This window comes from Tachypleus tridentatus, chromosome 7 (genome assembly GCF_004210375.1).
Source record: "Tachypleus tridentatus isolate NWPU-2018 chromosome 7, ASM421037v1, whole genome shotgun sequence".
NCBI lineage: Eukaryota > Metazoa > Arthropoda > Merostomata > Xiphosura > Limulidae > Tachypleus > Tachypleus tridentatus.
This window is the reverse complement of record NC_134831.1, coordinates 176215699-176223133: the sequence shown is the minus strand read 5'-3', so window position 1 is coordinate 176223133 and position 7435 is coordinate 176215699. Positions and strand designations below refer to the sequence as shown.

The 7435-nt window shown below is 32.5% G+C and overlaps 1 long non-coding RNA gene across 1 annotated transcript in view; it reads right to left on the bottom strand.

Annotated features, from left to right (window-relative positions):
- Nucleotides 1–334: 334 nt before the first annotated feature.
- The window catches only part of LOC143257338 (uncharacterized), a 52222-nt gene continuing 45121 nt past the window's right edge, over nucleotides 335–7435 (bottom strand). Inside the window, exons 3-4 of the long non-coding RNA XR_013031806.1 lie at nucleotides 953–1008; nucleotides 335–468 (exon numbers count right to left, since the gene is read on the bottom strand). This is a non-coding gene — a long non-coding RNA (uncharacterized LOC143257338). The remainder of the gene's footprint in view (nucleotides 469–952; nucleotides 1009–7435) is intronic.

The following is a 7435-nucleotide window of genomic DNA, read 5'->3' as shown; positions in this document are numbered from 1 at the left end:
TTAAGCACAACAGAGATAATAAAGATTGTTATTAGAATGTTGTTTAATACTATAAAGATGAAAATCATTCTTAGGCCCTGACTTACTGAACAAACCGACTAAAAGAAAGAAACAAAGAAAAACTTTAAATAAATCAAACTTGTCGTTTTATCAACAAAACACAATACTTACAATTAATGTCTCGAAAAAAAGTCCAAACTTTTCACGAATAAATTCTGTTTATTTAATTGTTTTATTCACGGCGACTGTGCAGTTAGTTGATAAAGCAGAAAGATTTAAAGACCGTGGTGACCATGTTAGAATCAAACACCGGAATGGCAGTCAGCTAATCGTAGTAACTGACTCCGTATGATCACAGCGCTTGCGCAGGACTTGGTGAACGGCAAGGATAAACAAGGCACGCAACTCCCTGCAGCAGAAATCCGATCCAACAGTCTCCTCAACAGATGACTACAGTGGTACATCCACCTGTGGAAACGTGTTGCTTTTATAAACTGTTTTCTTCCAATTCTCCAATGGTATATTACTTCCTGAAACCCCAGTGGCCCCTTACATTCTAAATATAAATTACCATTGTTCTGTTTATTATATATATGAAATATCATTATTTTACTCATTATACACACATATATATGAATTATCATTGTTCTATATATGAAATATTGTTCATTATACGTGCATATATACATATATGAATTATCATCCTTCTGTTTATTATGTATATATATATATATATGAATTATCATTGTGTAAATAATATAACGTTTAGGGAAAACAAGTATTCAACTGATCACTGTGTAAATAATATAACGTTTAGGGAAAAGAAGTGATCAACTGATCCATTTCGGCTGTTCCATCCTCTAAACCAAATTAAAAGATAATTAAAGTTAACCTTTATCACTCAGATATATATGTATATATATATATACGTAAAGCTTTCTTTTAAACTCACTCTATTTTACTGCTTCTTCGATATTTGAAGATAACCAGTTCCAAAGTCAAACAACCCTGTAAGAAAAATGAAACTATCTAAGCTAAAGAAGACACCTACTCTGCCAAACTGTAAACTTGTCTTACTACTGTAACTCTTAAATACAAAAACAAATTGACACATCAACGTTATCAATTCCTTTTGCAATCTTAGATACTTCAATAATTTCCTCTGTAACAATTATTTTTATAATCTTAGATATTTCAATAATCTCTTTTGTAACAACTCCCTTTACAATCTTTACTTCAATAATATCCTTTCTTACAATTCTTTGTTTAAAGAAGAACCAACTTTAAAGATCTTAATCGCTCATCACATGGCAACCCCATCCATCCCATGTGCCGTTCTAGGAAACATTTCTAACAATTCAATGCCTTTCCTGAGGTAAGGAGCCCAATACTGAACACAGTACTTCAAATATAGCCTAAACAGTGACATGTACAATGAACTTATAACCTCTTTAGACTTGTATTCAATATTTATGTAGATAAAAACTAAAATCCTATTTGCCCTACAAGAGCACTTCGCTTAGATACATTAAGAGACTAATCAACCATCACACCAAGATACTTTTCCTTCATAATACTGTTAAAAGTATTTCCATCCATTTTATACTTACAATTAAAATTATCATAACCCACACGCATTATCCTATATTTATTATACTTAAAACCCATTTGCAATTTATTTGTCCAACTGACTAAATTATCTAAATATTTTTGTGAATCATCAACATCCTCTTCACAGCTGATAACACCCAACACTTTAATAGCATCAACACATTTAAATAATTTATTAGCCTTTTCTTCATCTATGCTATTGATGTAAATCAAAAACAGCAAAGGTCCGAAAACTGAGTGTTGAGGTACACCACTTACAGTATTAATCCAGTTTAACTGAACTCCATTTGTAACAATCCTCTCCTTTATTCCACCAATCCACTCTTCTATCAAATTAGTTAACTTATCTCCCCACAGTTAGAAAGACAAGTTTCTTTATAAACCTTTTATGTGCATTATTCTATTTTACTGAGTAGATAAATTATCATTGCTTCGTCCATTGTTAAGATAAAGTATCATTATTCTGTTCACTGTGGAGATACAGTATCATTGTTCCGATCATAGTGTAGATAATGTGTCAATGTTATGTTCATTATGTAGATAATGTATCATTGTTGTATTCATTATCTAGATAATGTATCATTGTTCTGATCATAGTATAGATAGTTTCATTTTTGCGTTCATTATGTAGATAATGTATCATTGTTCTGTTCATAGTGTACATAAAGTTTTGTTGTTGTGTTCATTGTGTAGATAAAGTTTCACTTTTGTGTTCATGTAGATAATGTATCATTGTTGTGTTCATTGTGTAGATAAATTTTCATTGTTGTGTTCACTGTGTAGATAAAGTTTCACTGTTGTGTTCATTGTGTAGATAAAGTTTCATTGTTGTGTTCATTATGTAGATAATGTATCATTGTTCTGTTCATAGTTTAAATAATGCATCATTGTTCTGTTCATAGTGTAGATAAAGTACCATTATTCTGTTCATAGTGTGGATAAAGTACCATTGTTCTGTTTATGTAAAACGAAGGCTCAAACATTACATTAGTGAAAATTTGCTGGGATAAAAAATATTAAAAAAATCATTGAAAAATGTGTTCACCAGTAGATCCACATTATCAGTTTAACAGTTGTCCTTCTTGATGTGTACCCACAAATAACCATTATTAATGTAACAGTGGTCCTACTTGGTGTTTTCCCACAAATTACTATTATTAATTTAACATGTGTCCTACTTGGTGTTTACCAACAAATAACTATTATTCATTTAACAGTTGTCCTACTGGGTGTTTGCCAACAAATAACCTTTATTTGTTTAACAGCCGTTGTAACTGGTTTTTACCAACAGATAACCATTACTTGTAAAATACTTCGGTAACGGAATAACACTTTTGTGCCCATCAGTTTATACTTTTTAACGTCAAACGAATCATAAGATGTCTAGCGTAAGTCCATTTAGTTACCTCGTAGAGTTCCTCATTACTAAGTTTAAATGGCAGATGTAAGAAACAGGTCTTTCCTTTCTTTAAATCACACCACGTGGTTGTTTTATTTGTATGACAAACAACGTCATTGAACGGTCTGTACTGTCTCAGTTCATCGACTGAAGCTGACAAGCCATGTAGGGTGTGGGCATCGTTACGAGTCATTTCTCTCTCTGACCAGAAAACACTTGTATAATAATTGTTTAGAATCTACCATTTCTACTTTAGTTAAGTGTGGTAGTCTCAATGGTTAAGTAAAAATAAAAACGAGCGAAATTGTTTTATTTGATGTATAAATCTAGAGACATCTCAGAGTGAATCTGTATCCAGTTGTTCTTTGCTGACTTCGGTTTTGTTTTTACAATGATTTACGGTGTTTTAATACTAACGGTGTTCTCGACCATTGACGTAGCGGAATCAATGTTCCTGCGCATGTGCAAATAACAGATATGTAAAAGATTTATTTAAACGTTCAAAACAAAGTACATAGATAACGAACTATGCTGCAGAGTTTAGGGAAACAGTTTTACACCTTGTTTTGTTTCGATCAAAACGTAAAACTGTTTCCCTAAACTCTGTAACCTAAGTGATTCATATTGTTTATACTTTATAGAAAACGTCAAGTATATGTTTCGATTTAATAACAAACTGAATGACGTAACCAGATAAGTAAAGATTAAAGATTAGTATAAGGAATTTTGTCTCAATTCATTAAAACAAAACGAATATTCTTTGCATTTTTTGAAAGAGATAATATACGCAAGTGTCAATAATAGTGGGTCGATGTTAGAGCACTCTGTATGTTTAAGAAAACAAAACAAAAAATGGCTACAGGTTATCTATTTGTCTCTCTATTACTATTAACATATAATGAATAATAACACAGTTTAGCACACTAATAAATAATATAACGTACAACCCTGGCTCTGAAACGAAGCACACGAGAGTAATCAAATAGCAGAAAAAAACAGAAGAAAGATGTTTAGCATGGCGTTTAAAACTAATGTTATTATATACTACCTGAAGTACCTGTTCTGTCCTTTCTACTGAAGTTATGTAAACTTATCATTAATGAAAGGATACTGTAGGACATGAAAGTTGCTTCTCTTATGTGTAATTATAAGCAAACATAAAAAGCAAATTAAAAGCACAAAATATGAAACCACAAATTTGCATTATCTCTCCACGAATCAATTGAACTTTCATGTTAAATTTCGTGAAGATTCATCAAAACAGAGTGAAGGGTGATAGTATTGCCTCTTTCAGTAAAGCATTTTTTGTGTTTACGATTCCTATTATATTTATATACATAAGTAGTTACACGAATATACAACAGACAGTACTATTATACTTATATAGATAAGTTTTCTTTTGTTTGTTTTTAATTTCGCGCAAAGCTGCTCAAGGGCTATCTGGGCTAGCCGTCCCTAATTTAGTAATGTAAGACTAGAGGAAAGGCAGCTAGTCATAACCACCCACCGCCAACTCTTGGGCTACACTTTTACCAACGAATAGTGAGATTAACCGTAACATTATAACGCTTACACGGCTGAAAGGGCTAGTATGTTTGGTGCGACGGGGATTCGAACCCGTGACCCTCAGATTACTAGTCGAACACCTTAACACACCTGGCCATGCCGGGTCATATAGATAAGTAGTTACATGGACATGCAGCAGACAGTATTATTATATTTATATAGATAAGTAGTAACACGCACAAACAACAAACAGCACTGTTATATTTATATAGATAAGTAGTAACATGCACAACCAACAGACAGCACCGTTATATTTGTATAGATAAGTAGTAACATGCACAAACAACAGACAGCACTGTTATATTTGTATAGATAAGTAGTAACATGCACAACCAACAGACAGCACTGTTATATTTGTATAGATAAGTAGTAACATGCACAAACAACAGACAGTACTGTTATATTTGTATAGATAAGTAGTAACATGCACAAACAACAGACAGCACTGTTATATTTGGATAGATAAGTAGTAACATGCACAAACAACAGACAGCACTGTTATATTCGGATAGATAAGTAGTAACATGATCTGATGTGATACAGTTACATTTAGTTTAGTTGTTATTGTTCTCGTGTGATACAGTTACATTTAGTTTAGTTGTTATTGTTCTCGTGTGATGCAGTTACATTAATTTAGTTGTTTTCAATACGTTGTTATTTCGTATCATTAATTCAACCTAAGTGTGGAAGGTCCTACTGTTTAAAAGTTCGTATTGAGTTATCGCATGTTACCAAATGGTGATTGTTCTTTATAAGTTTCTATCAAATGTTTACAAACACCAATAACCATTTGTGCTTTCTCTTTACTGATGCTAGGTGAATAATATAATGTGTTAGCAACACGTTGTCTGGTTTTATGAAAATGGGAGCTAATCTTCTTCAGTCACTTTCTCAATTATCAGCAGGTGTCGCTGCAGATCTTTCGGAAAGGTCCGAGACTAGAGATAAAATGCCACAATTTAAGCTGTGAAGGCGTTACTCGCTTCTCAGAGTAAAACAAAGTACTACTAGCGACGGGACTACTTCGCTGCCTTCCGGTACAGCCTATACCCGGATCATACAGTTCTTTGGCTTAAATCTTGTCCAGGGGGCGTATAAGGCGCCGCTTAGATCGGGCGTTCATTGACTCATAACTTATTTGAGCATCTCGCTAATTCTTACAACCGTTCTATAGCTCATATCAAAAGCTAATCGACATTCGATCCTTTACAGCCATCACCATAAAAGATGACACAATACAATATGTTTGGATCAGTTAAAGTATTTCCTTAAACACTGAAGTTCCTTTAATTAAGAGACAACGAGAATTTGTTGAAGAGGGGAAGGTCACGTGACAGTTTATTAACCTCATACAGGGCTTCAATTCAATTTATTTATTCCCATTTAGAAATTTTAATTGTTCGAAAAATATATCCCGTTGTTTATTCTCTTCTGACATAAAATACTAATATGAACAGTCTTGTTTCCACTTAGAAATTTTATTAGCGAATTAAATTTTGAGTACTACAATTAATCACAGTTTAGTGGTTTTTGACGTTTTAGACCTCTGGTTAGAGACTGTAGAAACAAGTTAAATAACCGACTTTAGAGGCAAGACGGAAACTCATCAGGTTAAACACACGTTAGTAAATACTCATATGAGTAATATAAATAGTTGGCTATGTTTGTTAAACATCAAGAATTAAGATTGTCTCTGGGTGACTAAAATATCAGTGAATATACTTCTGAGTGACTCAGATAGTCGGCAAGGTTAAGATTGTCTCTAGGTGACTATAATATCATTCTGAGTTTACTTAAAGAAAATGATTATTAACATTTCAGGGCTTATTCCAATAACTGTGTGATGCTAATGTTATTAAAGATGGCAACTGCTGTTACTTCTCTTAAACTAAAAATTGTTAATGTTGATAGCTGACAAATCCAACATTACATGAAGCAGGTTCAACAGTGGTACTGGATCAACCAAACCTGTTGTTCTACCTAACTAGTTTACAGTAAAGAACAATTATACATAGACAGTTGAACAGTGGTACTGGATGAAAGAAACATATTGTTGTAACTAACTGGTTTGTTTACATTAAGGTACAATTATACTTAAAGAAAATTGAGCAATGGTACTGGATCAATCAAACCTGCTGTTGTAACTAACTAATTTGTCTACAGTTAAGTACACATAAAGAAAGTTGAACAGTGGTACTTTATCAACCAAACCTGTTGTTATAACTAAGTAGTTCATCTACAGTAAAAGTAAAATTATAAATGAAGAAAGTTGAACAGTAGTACTGGATCAACAAAACCTGTTGTTGTAATTAACTAGTTTACAGTAAAGTACAATTATACTTAAAGAAAGTTCAACATTAGCACTGGATCAAACCCAAACTGTTGTTGTAACTAAGTAGTTTACAGTAAAATAAAATTATACATAAAAAAATTTGAACAATAGTACTAGATCAAACAAACCTGTTGTTGTATCTAACTAGTTTGTTTACAGTAAGGTACAATTATACTTAAAGAAAGTTGAGCAATGGTACTGGATCAACCAAACCTGTTGTTGTAACTAACTAATTTGTCTACAGTTAAGTACACATAAAGAAAGTATAACAGTGGTACTTGATCGACCAAACCTGTTCTTGTAACTAACTAGTTTGTCTACAGTTCAGTAAACATAAAGAAAGTTGAACAGTGGTACTGGATCAACCAAACCTGTTGTTGTAACTAAGTAGTTTGTTTACAGTAAAAGTAAAATTATACATAAAGGAAGTTGAACAGCAGTATTGGATCAACCAAACCTGTTGTTGTAACCAACTAGTTTGTCCACAGTTAAGTAAACATAAAGAAAGTTAAACAGTAGTACTGTAT